This window comes from Rattus rattus, chromosome 6 (assembly GCF_011064425.1).
Source record: "Rattus rattus isolate New Zealand chromosome 6, Rrattus_CSIRO_v1, whole genome shotgun sequence".
Classification (NCBI taxonomy): Eukaryota; Metazoa; Chordata; class Mammalia; order Rodentia; family Muridae; genus Rattus; species Rattus rattus.
The window spans coordinates 149,395,650-149,411,225 of record NC_046159.1 but is presented as its reverse complement, the minus strand read 5'-3'; the positions used below and the strand labels follow the sequence as shown (position 1 = coordinate 149,411,225).

At 40.8% G+C, this 15,576-nt stretch overlaps 1 protein-coding gene across 1 annotated transcript in view; it reads right to left on the bottom strand.

The window, feature by feature from the left end:
- Magi2 (membrane associated guanylate kinase, WW and PDZ domain containing 2) overlaps positions 1–15,576 on the bottom strand; it is a 1,438,642-nt gene that overhangs the window by 596,011 nt on the left and 827,055 nt on the right.

Below are 15,576 nucleotides of genomic sequence, written 5' to 3'. Positions count from 1 at the left end.
CAAAAGAGCTCTTAGTGGGCGAATTGCGACCTTAGTAACTACTGAGCAAGGCACTCTGTTTATTAGTTCAACAGCCATGGCTACTGAAAATCATTCCTTGTATCAGGTCGCGGCATTTTCTCTGTGTTTATTGATTATTCTTTTTACGATCTTTAAGGTCATTTAGAACATGTCTCGCCCTAACATATCCAATTTATCAGTTGTTTAGAAGTAGAACATAGAATCCTGGTGTCATTGTGGCATGCTGGTGGTGTGGGTCACCAATCACTCCATGATTGGATATGTCCACACAGAGATTTCATGCCCAGTACTGCAAACCTGATCAAAATACTATGGTTGAGATAATAGGCCCTAGTAAAAGCTTACTGTTTTTGTATAGATAAATGATAATTCTGCTAAACTACCACCTAAATACATATTTACGTTTATATCTATAGACCCGCACTACTTTCTTTCTCAACTTTGGCTGGACAAACTTCTTTTGTGTAGTGGTTCCTGCAAAGACTCATAGCTGCTCTCCTATATGTTTACTGCCCATATTAGCAGCACTGAGCTCAGGGGTTATTAATAACAATAAAGAAGAAGAGGACACGACACTGGGAGAGATGTGGAGTGGGAAACAATACAAGGCAGTGGAAGGAAGTGATGGTAGAAGGATATGATTAAAATACATCACATGACTACAGAGTAGATGTGAGGACTGGTTGTGAAGCAATCATCTATGTGAATCCCTCCGACTCAAAGTTTAGGGAACATTATCAAAGTGGGGGCAGAAATAATGTAAGAACTGAAGGATTAGGAGAAGAATTATGAAATGCCGCCTTCTAGGCATAGTGTGATTGTTGCGTATGCTAATTCACAGCACCATGGTGACCGCCATGAAACTGCACCAAAGCAACATGTCAAAATTGTAGAACTTATGTGGGATACTCCTGACCCCTGCCTGCATGTGAGGAGCTGTTGTCAGTTGGTAGCTGCTGAGGCAGCATCACTGTCCTTTAGAGATATGGGCCCTGGCAGGTACATTGCCCATTTCCCCAAGGATGGCCTCATTCTCATTCACAGCATATAGGGTTAGCTTTAAGTGAATTCAAAAGTTATTGATATCAACAATAAAAGAAGGCATAACATTGAGAGGGAAATGGAATAGAAGATAATAAGGGGAGATACTGGTAGATGGATAAGTCAAAATAGAATATATAAGTACATGCAATTTTCAAAGAATAAAGAAAAATGTTACTAGAAACAGGGCATATAGTCTTTGCGAAGTTCTCTTTCTGTAGCATCAAGCTCACAAGAGGTCTGATGCTAGCATCTGAATGTATAATTCCTAGGCCTCTATTACATACTAGAACAAGGGTTTATGGCTTTTCAAAGCGCTATACCAATGCCTTGGTTCATTAAATGCCATGACCTTTCAATGTCTATCTTCTGTAGTTAGGGTATTACTATAACTTTTTAAAGTCACTGTTGCAAATTAGGACAGCGCTGTTTGTCAGACAGCTTGATTGACATCAGAAAGTTCTCAAACTCCTCCTTCCGAGGGCTGCCTTCTCTGGTTTTATTTTGTTCCTTCGAGTGCCAGCAGCTGGTAGGCTTGGAAAAGAACTGTCAGGACAGAAGAATGACAAACAACAGTTGTGCAGAATCAGCCCATGACTTCTGAAGAAGGACTGGCACCGCCCACCCTCTCTCAGGGAATCTGACTGCACAGCTGCCCCCAAATGTCTTCTCTTCACAATCTCAACTTCAGCCTCCTGTCCTATTCCTCAGGGTTTTCAAGTTCACCCTGAACGTATCTTGTTACTCTGACAGTCTTGACAAATATCCTGATAATTTGAGGCAGTCATGATTCAGCCATTTACTGTTGAAAATGCTTGTATTTTCCTAATTGTCTTTTCTAAAAAACAAGCAAACAAATCATGTTTTTTGTTTGTTTGGGGTGCATTTTTCATTAACACAATTACCTAAAATTTAAGCAAAACAAATGTAAAGTCACAGAGTAATCAGGAACATGGTAAGTCATATAAAGAATACGTTAAATAATTAATAGTTCTTGAGTCCAATTATATAAGAACTTAGAGGAACATGCCAAAAATAAGAGGGGGCTCTCACATTCTGCAAGATGTAATTAAAGCATCATGGTTTTAGGGATGTCCAAGGCACACAAAAGAAGGAGCAACAGTAGGACCTAGCATGTGGCAAAGTGAGATGAGAGAAACACCAAGTTGGGTAATTTAGAAACGAATAAAATTTTAAATTGGAGAATAAAATAAGAAAATAACAATGAAAAAGCCCAGTGTTTTTGCTCTGTTAGTATAAAATCCTCCCATCCTCACATATAATTTTTAATTCATCATACCAACCTCCTAAAACTGCCTGCCGAGGAGTCATTTCAATATTTTTGAACCTCTGAGGCTATAATATGGTCTGTTAGGATGTAAAGAAAATTGGATAAAATACTAATTGAAAAGGCTACTTCAATTCATACAAATTTCAGTCCAAGACGGTAACTACGTGGGGTCTGTTTGTTGTGGGAGGAGATTCCAGTATGTGCCATTGAGTTTATTAAGTAACACAGAATGACACACTAAATTACAGTCATGAGCAAGAAACACACCAAACAATATGACATCAGATTGGCCAAGGTATCCACAGGCATGCCGGATCCCAGGAAGGTAGCTTCTCCCTTCAAAACAAAGAAACCAACTTAAATTCCCTCACTGTTGCCTCGCGGGAATATTTGTCAGTTTTTCTACTATTTTCACTACTATTCCCTTTAAACGGATGAGAAACCTTTTGAAATGTAAAATCCATGCCAAGCAGTAAGATGAACTGGGGTAGGAAACGCCACCGATGCAGCCTGAGAAGCTCCGTGGATGTGAGGTAATGAGGTAGCTATACAACGCACAACCGCACAGGACTCGCCATTCTCAGAAGGAAGCGAGGGATAACAAAAGCAAGAATGAAGAAAAACCGTGCCAGTGAAATTGCGATCGATGCAAAACATTAGTGAGTGCAATAGAAAGGGAAGTTCCTGAATTGTGAGAGTAAAGGGGTCAGAGGTCTAAATCTTTGTAGAGATTTGAAAAGTATGGAGTTGATGGGGTTGAAGAGTTGGTTCTGCAGGTCAAAGTACCTGCCGGGTTCTGGAGGGCACGGGCAGCAGCCACATCGGGCAGCTTCCAGCAGTCTGCGACACCGGTTCCAAGGGACTCAGTGCTTGTGGCACACACAAGCACATAAACACACGCATATACATGCAAACACACACAGGTGCATAAACACACAAATACACATAAACACATGCCCATACACAAGTACACACAAACACAAACACACTCAAAACCATGTATACATGCAAACACAAACATGTACACCAACACACACACACACCAATACACACACACACACACAACACACACACACACACACACACACACACACACACACACAGTAAGTCTAAAACAAGTGTATTGCAATGAAGGTTGTTGTGAAGGCAGGCTCAGGACCGTAAATGAATGACGTATTCCTGAATAAAACTATTTCCCTGACTTGCTGAACATAGTTTGCTTCTAAGGTGGTGCTTAGAACACTGCACATGTGAACTTGTCCAGAAAATACGCTAAGATATTTTCTTACTAAGGTATTTACTTTCCAGCCAAAAACAGAGGCACTAAGGAAAATGAACTATATCTCTCATTCCCAGGATCCCCAGGGGACAGCAAGGGCAAAAGCAAAACAAACAAACAAAAAATGAAGAAATTATTATACTGAAACTAAAGAAAAAAAATGGGTGAATTGCCCTTTTATCGATATTTTTATTTTTAACAGTTGAGCAATGTACCAGTAGTCTGATGGGTCCATTCTAAATCTAACAGGTTAATCACTTGTTTTTCAAATACTCCACACAGATTTGTCACTAAAAACATGACAGACATCAGCAGAATAAAAGAACAAGCAGTTTTCACTTCATTATAATTGGCGACTAGTTATTTTTCCTAATTATATTTGTACATGCTTCAAGTGTTTTGAACATATAAGAATACCATATTTATTTGCATTTGTAAATTAATTACTTAAACAATTTAGTAAAATAGCAATTTGAATATGTAATACAAATCTCCTCTAGACAGGAGTTAGTTAAAATAGTTTGTCAGGAGAGAGGCTTCCCATTAGCTTGGGACTTTCCACTGAGAGAGTCATCTACGTGGGTGGTGATTGGCTCTCACTCTTCTTCCTCTGCAGTTCAAGCTTGTACATTTTCTGCATTCATTCACTCACTCACTCATTCATTCATTCATCATTCATCCATTCATTCATTCATTCATTCACTTTACCTCCCAATTGCAGCCCCTGCTTCCAGGCCCCCTTCACAGAGTCCCTCTTCCATGCCCCTCTCCTTCTCCTCTGATAAGGTGGGAGGCCCCCTGTGGGTACCAACCCACCATGGCCCATCAAGTCACTGCAGGACTGGATATATCCTCTCCTACTGAGGCCAGGCAAGGCAGCTCAGTTAGGGGAACAGGATCCACAGGCAGACAAAGAGTCAGTGGCAGCCCCACTCCAGTTTTTTGGGGACCTGCTTGAAGACCAAGTTGCACATCTGATACCTAAGTGCAGGGAGGCCTAGGTCCAGCCCATAAATGCCCCCAAGAGTCCAGGTTAGCTTGTGGAATGTCTATTCCCTCTGGGTTCCTCAATCCTTTCCCTAACTCTTCCACAAGCCTCAGCAAGCTCCAGAAAGCTTGCCCTGTCTATAAGAAGTGCAGGGACAAAGATGAAGCTGAAACTGAAGGAACCTGGGACTCATTCCATGGGGCAGAACCAATCCCCGATGCTATCAATGACACTAGGTTGTGCTTACAGACAGGAGCCTAGCATAACTGTCCTCTGAGAGGAGAGGCTCCACCCAGCACCTGACTGAAACAGATGCACGACCCACACCAAACACTGGACTAAGCTTTGACATTTTAATCTTTGAAGAAAGTTCTTCTCAAGTATGACCTTTCTGACACAACGCATCCTTCTCTGGACAACTGCCATGTTAGGAGAATCAGCAGCAGTGCTGTGTCCTCTGGCAAGTGGCGGTGTGGTCCCATAGCAACAGGGGCCCTGGAGGACACACGTCCTTTCACCTTAGGTGTTTTGTGTTTTCACCCTTTCCCTGCTCACTGTCAGGCTTACAGTGTGCCGGCAGCATAGATCACGGTATACCTCCTCACACACAGACCCGTTCACAATCTCTCGTCTGGAGCCGGAACCCCCAAGAAATTGAGAGGGAATATAAAGGCCGCGTGTGGAGAGTATTTAGTACAACCTAACCCGTAGATATCGTCTGATATGAGGATGATGTCCTAGGATATGGGAAAGAGAGCAACTGCCCTGGTGCCGTCGGGTACACGTCACCCTAGATAGATAATGTTTGTCCCATTTCGAAAAGTCAGGCGTTTGTATTGGAAAATTTTCCACTACCAATTTCCTGAGATATTTGGTATCACATTCAGAGAGGAGGGGCAGACACAGGAAGTATCTAACCCCGTTGGCAGGGACCCTTAGGGACCTGATAGAGGAACTTCTGAGCTGAGAACCAGGACAGAAGAAACTGACCCAATACCAGAGCATGTTGCCCACAGGCAGGTGGCCCAGTCAAATGCAGCACTGCTGCTGTGGCATCCAGTGAGGGGACCTGAAGCAGAGCAGACAAAGGAAAGCACACTAGAGCATTCAAACTCAAGTCTTCTCTTTCTGTTCCAAACCACCCTCAGGTTCACATCACATCGAGCTTCCAGAACACCGCTCTGAGAATTCGTGCTTACAGACTCCACAGTGTAAACGGGTAGCCATCCTATTCAAATTTAAGTATGTATTTTTCAGGCCTATTCCTTGGCCCACTAACTGCTGCAGAAAGGACTCCATCTTTTCAGTAAGCTCTAAACCCACTCTAACATAAGGGGGAAAAGGCATGCCTAATGTGGTGGTAGAAATGGTTTAGTACCAACCGAACAGTAGATAAAAAAAAAAAACCTTTATCCTTTTTCATCATTTCTCCTGGAAATGGCAGACTACAGCGTTAAACTTGGAATGTGTTACAGTTCATTAAAAAACAAAAGAAAGAGTTAGTCATGAAATGTCGGTAAATTCTATGCGCGCGACCACACAAGCAGTAAACCCGTATCTCTACAGCAGGAAGAACTGTGCAGGTGCTTTGCTTTATCATAAGACTGTGCTGTGTCTGCTCTCCTCCTCGCCTCTTTCTCCTCCTCCTCCCTGGTGTGTGGCCTGCCTCAGTACTTCTGTTTGCCACCCTTCCATTGACTTTCTGAAGGCAAAAGTCAATGAGGTCTCTGGAAACTTTTAGGGGAGAAAGGAACACAGAGAACATGAGTAAAGAGAGGTAGTCTCATGCAGGGACACGTGCTGAGGTTGCGTTTGGCTGGGTTTTGCTAACAAGGTCTGGAAGTTATTGAGTGTGGAAGGTTCAGTATGTCATGGATTAGTGTAGGGAAAACCTGGTGAGATGGAATGGCCATAGGAATATGAGGACTAAATTCTGCATACGACTGAATTCTGCATACAGCATTTTAATTTGTAAAATATTAAAAATTATGAATGACATATGAGAACAGGAAAAATATGTGATTCAGTGCCAAAATGCTAGGCAATGAATCCTTTAGACTGAAGCCTATGAGAGAGTACAGTAAGTTAGAAGACAGAACCAAGCCAATAATTCATTCATGATTCCCTCATTGTCCCAGAGACCCTACAAACATAAGACTTAGCAGTGATCTCAAAAAGCCATCTGACTTAGTGTAGTTTACATTGTACTTATGGATATTGGAAACAAATAAATCAATGCATTTTAAATTATATTAATAGCCACAATAAGAGAAAATGAATCACAGGACAGAGATGGGATAGAAAGCGCATGCAGTTTGAGACAAGGTAGTTGGCAGGAGTTTCATGGGCTGAAAGCTTGTTTCTTGGTTTGGTGCCTTAAAATGAGTAAAGGGGTCACGTGGATTTGGCAATGGAGCTGTGCAAGGAAACTAAAATTGCAAGCTTAAGAGTCCGAGTGGAAAGAAATGTGCGTACTGTATCAGAGAAACACGAGGAAGGCTCTGCTGCTGAGGAAGAGGAACACGGTCTAAGCCACACTTCCTGTTTGTAACAAGTAGCCACTGGTAGAAATTGTGCTTCATTGATTCCGGAAATTTCACATTGTAGAGAATTATCAATTCCCTTTTATAGGAACAGATTTCTTCTCACTTTCTGTATATTTACATCGTCTGCTGTACACCAGGCTCATGCAGGTCCTAGGAATTAGGTCCTTAGATTCATTGACAGAATCTAAAATGCTGTTCTGGAGTGAGAGGTGCCTGGCAGCCTTTGATGACGATGCTAGGAATTGAACTTGGCTTTTCTGCTGGATCAGCAAGTGGTCTTAACCACTGAGATGTTGGTCCACCTCCATATAGACTCAATTTGTTGATTGAATTGATCTTACTTTCATCTAATTGCTGTGTATATACATAATATACATTATAATGTATAAGCAGCTAATAACATATAAATTAAAACTATGATATATTTATCAAAAATGTTCTTATTCATTTTTGTCCACTTAAGGGAACCATTTAGAAGGTTTGAAAATAGTGATCCAATCCACAGAGACAACTAGATTCTGTTTGTCAACACAGTGGAGAGAACAGCTATAACAATTATAAATGAGCTAATGTTTGGTGAATAACTGGCAGGGTCAACATACCTCATGCTCTATTAATGGTGGCAAGGAGTTGCCGGAACAGCCAGAACACTTGGAACTCCAGCAAGGCAAAGTGATCATATGCTGTGAATCCTCTACAATACGCTTTCAATACAGGCAGCAGGAGACTCTCAAGTTCTTTTAAAATGAAACCTGCTTGCTTTGAAGCATAACAAACAAAAAACAGGCAAGTCTCTGACTGTGTTTTTGTGCACAGTCTGAATGTTTCATTTAACAAAATAGTTTATTAAAAAAAATCTACATCTCTTAAAACTTTGCTGAATATTGGAATGAACGGTCTCTTCAATAATGTATTTGCACAGGCAATAGCCAGTGTGTGCACTGATTCTCCTCTTATTTTTAAAGATGTTTACCCTGATGAAAGAAAGAGGTCAACCGGTTTCCACTTCCTTGTTCTTGAGATCAGGAGTATGGAAGATAGAGAGAAAGAAGGCCTCAGTGAAGTTCAGATGTAAACGTTCCTTTTGTAGATTTGTGGGTTAACACTGTCAGATGGGCGGTGTGCGGGATAAGTCTCTGGAAAGATTACTGACAGAAAAGGGATGGTTGAACCTCTCTGAGAATGACTAAATAAAAAGTTTGCTTGGGGATGTCTGTGCTGAGGAGGTGCTCAACATTGTTTTGAAGAGGTCATCTCAGACAGAATTGGTTTTGTGTAAGAGATTACTGCCATCAATTTAACCCAGGCTCGTGGGAGACATCTCTCATAAAATGAGAAAACTTAGTTTCTTTGAAAGTCAGATCCAGTACTATAGTAATACTGGATATTCATTGTTACAAATATATAAATTTAAATTATGACACACCTAATTTATTAAGAAGGCTGTGATCCATTTTTGTTCCTTTAAAGAAACAATTTGGAGGGCTTGAAAATAGTGATCCAGTCAGAAGAGTCAAATATGCTCTGTTTGTTGACATGACGGGGAGAAGAGAATTTTAAACTCATATATATGTGATTTCTAATTCTTTTCAGATTAAAAATGGGAAAAGGGTATAAAATTGCCATGATTAATAAAATGAGCTTAAATGAAATGAATTAAGTTGTATGTAGACATCACTGTTTATAACTCATAAGTTTCACCTAACATTATTATAGATTTTGAGGCAGTTAAAGAAGTGAGGTTCAGGAAGGATCATGTGGGGACTATTAACAATGTATTCCCCAAAGGCTGCATCTGTTCATTTTCACTATAGCTAAATGAAAGTCACAAGGACCTAGTCGTAAACTGATTGAGATGTGAGCATTCAGGTGATGTAAAAAGACTAATTTTATTTCCCTCACCTTCAATAGTTCAGTTAAATATTTATTAAGTTCCTACAATGTAATGAGCCAATTATTTTTTTAAGTCATTTCTTTTTGTTAACTTTAGTAAGACACGTGTTTAGAAGTTCTCATTATATATTTTGAGAACCCTGGGCTTACAAACAGTCAACATGTAAAAGAGAATTTTTGTTTCATTTTTTCTGCAGAACAATACTTCGTACTCTATATTTAGAATGAGAGCATGCATATACTATGGAATATCCTTCAATAGAATTGAAGACAATCCCTTTCCCCCTTCCCAAAAACAATTTCTAACTAACTAACTAACTAACTAACTAACTAACTAAACTAAACTTAACAAAGAGATGACATTGTAAGATTCCAAAAGGGTACAAAGAGTTCACCAAATGTTTCCTTTCCTACTACTTAAAATAAGTAGTTTGTGCATAGATGTTCAGTGTTCCTTAAAGGTATGCTCAAATTTGTGCATAGAATCATTCACAAAACATATATTGCCCCCAAAATTAAAAATTAAAAATATCCTTCTAGACATGAACATATAGGACAGAGCCCACTTTGGCAGCAAGCTCTAAAAACTACTCCTGGGATCAGGGTTGTTATGAAGATTTTACAACTGTTCTCTTGTATCGGGTCACTAGGAGAAAAGGAAAGTTTTATTCATTTTGGTCTCCTGCACTGACAAAATCCTTAGCCCCGATTTAAACACTGGGAAGGAGTGGCTTTACATCTTAGTGGACTGAAGCTTTGACAGGCAGAAGAGACAGTGTTCATCAGGATGACCTGGCCACTGGCATTGATTGTCTTTGGCTGTCTGTTACCCAGTGCTATCTTAAGTGAGGTTAAAGTCGGAGAATTTCAATAGCAAACCCCAATGTCAGACTTCTAGAAGTCAGATTTTGACTTCAGACAGCAGAATAGAACATATTTAAATAATGTTTCTTTTCCTAAAAAGTTTCTATTTGATATTTGTATCTCACAGGATTCGGAAAGAAGAGCTCTTATTAGTGTCAATATGTAAGGGATTTGAATTCCAAAGTTCTATCATTAAATTACTTATGAAATTGCATATGTTGTTTATACTAAACTGAAATTCACATGTAGATTTGCTTCTATGACTAAATATCACTACAGTATTAAGGTGAGGTAAATGATGCATTTGTACTTGATTTGGGCCAATATGCCAATAATCTGCTGTGCTCTATTTGAACCTTTTAAATTGGAGTAGTATATTAGCAAATTTTCTATTGCTTTAACAAAATACCATGACCAAAAGCAACTCAAGAAAGAAAGGGTTTATGGTAGCCTATGGTTCCAAAGCGATAGACTCCTTATGGCAGGGAAGGCATGCTGTGTTGCAAAGCAGAAGGAGGAAGCTGGCTGATGACGTTCTGTTTCACATGCAGGAAGTGGAGGGGGGAGAAGGAGATAGACAGAGAGGGGGAGGGAGGGAGAAGAGAGGGAAGGAGAGGAGAGAAAGGAGGAGAGAGAGAGAGAGAGAGAGAGAGAGAGAGAGAGAGAGAGAGAGAGAGAGATTTAACCTCAAAGTCTACCTCTTTGTGTCATGCTTCTCTGACAAGCTCTACCCAAGGAAGCTCCCCAGACCCTGGGGGAACAAGTGTTCAGTTTTGTGAGCCTATGGTTGACACTGGTAACTCAAACTACTGAGGGTAGTTTTGCAATTGGGCTAATGTCCATCTAAAGGAAACATTCAGTTTTATGAACAGTAACTGCTTCTATAGATTTAAAGTTGTTTTGTGGTACTTGAAAATTCAAAACTAAAAATGTAATAGTAGTCGATACAGTGGAAAGACTTCTGTGGAAAGGACAAGACCGTCTCAGTCTAGGCAAAGCTCAGGAGATGTGAATGGTAACGTGACATTCAGAACACCGGCTGAGGCACATACATGATACAACCAAGGAGTGGAGTTATGGATATAATATCCTGGACAACTGGAAGAAAAAGGTGGAGTAAGAGTTACTGATTCAGAATTCTGGGTAGGCCAGCATTTGATCAGTTAATTTACAGAGGCTGGGCTTCAGTAGATGAGTGGTTGGAACTGGAAAGTATTATATTGAAACAATGGAGACCCAGAAAAACGAACGTCATAAACTTTCTTTGATCCGTGGATCCTAGCTCCCAATCCCTAGATGAGAATGTATAACCTGGAGTAATTAGGAAAGTAGAAAGGTTTGTGTGGGGAGGGGGGGTTAGATAGTGGACAAAAAGACACTGGTGCTGTTGAAGGCAGAAATGGGAGAAACAAGATGAGGGAAACTTAACTGGGAAAGGAAGAAGTGGAAATATGAATGTAGAGGCAGGGAGAAGGGATAAATAGCACAAAACATATTTTAAAATGCCATTAGGAAAAATTGTCATATCTAGTGAATTGGTCACCCACATGGGTGTTTCTTCCATGAAGTATAGACTAGCAAACAAACAAACAAACCACCTCCCTATAAATTGCTGATCAGGGAAGACTTTATCAAAGAATATAGGCTATTTCTGTAGTTTCCATTCGTCTCCTGTAGAGTATCACGAGAGTGTTAAACTTACTCAATAAAATAATACCTACTTGAAATCAGAGAAAGAACTGGAAGAGCTTGAAGGGGCTCGAGACCCCATATGAACAACAATGCCAAGCAACTAGAGCTTCCAGGACTAAGCCACTACCTAAAGACTATACATGGACTGACCCTCTCCAACCTCATAGGTAGTAATGAATATCCTAGTTAGAGCACCAGTGGAAGGGGAAGCCCTCCTGCTAAGACTGAACCCCAGTGAACTAGACTGTTGGGGGAGGGCGGCAATGGGGAGGATGGGAGGGGAACACCCATAAGGAAGGGAGGGGGGAGGGGGATGTTTGCCTGGAAACCGGTAAAGGGAATAATACTCGAAATGTATATAAGAAATACTCAAATTAATAATAATAATAATAATAATAATAATAATAATAATAATAATAATAAAAAGAAGGGGAGGGCGAGGGGTTAGGTGATGTTGGCCTGGAAACAGGGAAAGGGTATAACATTTGAAGTGTAAATAAATACCCAATTTAATAAACATGGAAAAAAAGTAAAAAAAAAAAAAAAAAAATAATACCTACTTGAAAGCAAATTTAATTTCAAGAGAGTGATCTGTGCTCATCTAAAATGTTCTCTGGCTCGTGTGCCGTAGAAAGCCCACACCTTCAGTGCTTGTTTTCCTCATATTCTCTATGACATGACAAGTCTCATGACTGGACTTCCTCCTAGCAGTCAATGCTGTATTGTAAACCATTCACTGGTATAAGGAATCGAGTTACTCATGAGTCTGATTCCATGGGAAAGGTAAGAACTATGTCATCCAAGCACTGGTAAAGGCCCCTTCACTAACGCTGAACGGCCATCCTTTCTCCAGTCTCCCAGGCCACCTACCTACAGGGCCAGCAGGCAGCTGCTGTGTGATGCACTGAAATGAAGTGTTCAGGCAGGCATAGGTAGAGAAAGAATGAAGGCCTTCCGAATCGATCAAAACTCTGCTGAGGGGCATACGTGATAGCTGTGGATAACCACAGCACAGTAAGACCCTCTTTTAGGCTCTGTCAAGGAACAGAATTGTTCTCCGGAGCAACATCTTTGACCAGTTTTCCAGAGGCAGAACTGTAATTTAGGAGATCCCTTTTGATGTCTGATCAATAAAGTAACAGACAAATTCCTTTCTCGTTACAACTATTCACTTAGATTAAATGAGAATTAACAACGAGATGAGTTAGTGTGTCTATGAAAGTTGCTTAAATGAACACACCTTTTTTTTCTCATACCAGTTTTCCAAGTGGGCATTTCTGATTATAAAATCAAGCAGCAGGTGGAGAGATACAGAGACACAACTGAGATCACATTTCTCGGTGATGAGCAGCTGGGCCAGGCAGGGAAAGCAGATCTCACTTTTCAGGAAAGGATGCAGCACATTGCATAAGCTACAAGACCACCCATCCATCCTAATGCTCATGAGAGGCCGGGCTGTGGAGGCTTGCCGTCTGAATTTTGGGAGTAGCTTTCCTTGTTAAGGATCCCACACAGTTCGCTGAAAAGTCCATGATCTTAGTGCTAAGAACAGCTCAGTGTTTTCTTGGTGCACTCACAGACTACTGAAGATGGCTTTTCCAGTCTGACTAATGGCGCTACAGAACGGAGAAGACAGGAGAAAGCACAGGAAGCTGGAGGGAGAACAACAGCCCAGAATCTGTCGAGGGGATGAAACAGGATCTGGAAAAATGGGGCTTTTATTAAGAAACCGTAAAGTCGTATGAAAGGTTGCTATTGCAAGAGTTTAAAATAGAAAATGTCTGCAGTTTTTCATGCCCAGTTGAATAATGCAGGGGGGTTTCCCTCTGTATGTTCTGAGAGCACCTATAGGTCTCTTTTGCTTTTCTTGACAAGGATCGGTGAGTAGAGGCTGTAGGTTAGACCAGTTCTGAAGGAATGAGATTGGAAATGAATTTTCCTTTCTCCTTAGCTGGAGTCAGAGGACAAACTGAAAACACAGGCCCAAGACTTGAGGATGTTCTCTAGGCTTCTATCCAGGTGGCTATGTCATCCAGCTAGAGAGATTTGATGCAGGCACCTGTAACAAGGTCCTGTAGGAAAACCTGGCTTACAGCTCAGTGTTCATTTCTATATACACCGGAGTCTCTGGAATGACTAACAGGCTATACCAAACCTTCACACTATACCCAGTTCTGAAACGACGCCCAAGAGAGTCAGCAATGGTCACCCTTTCCCAAAGCTTTGTGCGTTAAATTGGAACGGTTTCAGTATATTTTTCTCAAGACTTACTTGGCACCTAAAACATAATCTGAAGTAGACTTCAAGACACTGACGTAAAAATTCATGGCATCCATTTGATCATAAGAACAGAAACTTAACATGAACACATGGTCTGCTAGAAGCTTCTACACAACCAGGCAAAATATCTGTTTCATAACAAAAAGTCCCATTATACGTCACAATCTTGGAAGGATCGTGTATGATCCTGGTTCTTCACTAGGTAAATGCGATATTTAAATAAGGTTATTAGGGGGCTATACATTATGTGGTGGGGTTGGCCTAATGCTGCTTATGTTCTAAGGCTAATTTGAGGGCCCTAAGATTGTTTTCCTCAGAGTAGAGAGCAATCGCACATAAGACACTGAATGACCCTGCCCCCACGTTAACTGTAAAATAAACATGCTGACAGACAATAGCGGGGCAGAAGAGACATAGGTGGGGTTTAGGTTTTGTGGCCTTGGGGTCAGAGAAACAGGAGAAGGAAGACAAGTGCAGGAGAGGAGGAAGGAGAAGCCGCTGTGGGTTAAGGGTCAAGAGAGCATGGCCTTAAGGGCTGCCCAATTGGAGTTCATGCAGCCCAGATCGAACACATAGTAAATAGTGAGTGATAACCTGGGGTTATTGATAGGAAAGTAGACAACATGGAGGGTAGGCAGCTGCCCAGCAATTGTGCTATTTAGGGCTCATTGTCAATATAAAGGCCACGAGAGTGTCTATCATTTGGGGACTAATTGGTTTAAGGCAGGGTGGAAGCCCCAGGCCGGGATTTTAAATAATTATTACAACATCATTACTATTGGAATACATACAAACTAAATATTACACAGACGAAAGGAAAAATAGTCTACACAATTCGTTATTTATTTTCTCTTACTTCATATAACTATTTTGTAGTATAAAAAGAATTTTATAGCAGGGATTTGAAACAACTTTGTACTCTTAAAATGTCTTCTTTACTTAAAGATGCTTTAAGTCAATCTTTATGATCTGTTTATTGTGAGTGATGCATAGAACCATTTTCTAGGTACTATCATCTTTTTCCTGTAATGCAGCAATAAGTGACTCTCTCTTCTGCCCTTTAGGCGGAACGTTCAACCTAAAGTGTCTTAAGAACTTTAAATAATCGAAGAGATTTTAATGCCTCGGACAGCCTCCCGACGGTGAGGTTCGAACATCCGTGTGTCACAGCACATTGCCCTAAGCACACAGAGGAAGAAGTAGATGGCCACACTCACTGCATAGCAACCTGGCTTCGTGAGTGACGAATGGTAAAACTCAGACGTAGGATGGGCTAAGCAGTCATGCACGTACTACAAATATTTCTGGTATTGTTGAGCCGCATTCGCTGAAACACAGCAAGACGAGCTTCATCGCCAGACTGAGTAAGAATGCGTGGAAATCTACTTTGAACAGGTAACAGTGAAGAGTAAAAGATATTTACACTTTTATGTCAGTTTAAAATAGTATTGTACTGTGTCTGATATAAACTTTCATCACACACACGCTAGACGAATGCAAATACGCATGCGCAGTTAGGACCGTATCAACATCCTGTTTACGCTTGTGTTTCAAAGGTGCCGTTTCCATTTTTAGAGATAAGCCTCGTAAGTTTCAACAATGTGACTTATTCACAGAGGGAAGGCATGGAGTCAGGTTTGTTCCTGCTCATGTTTCAGCATCCTTTGCAGTGAGAAATCCT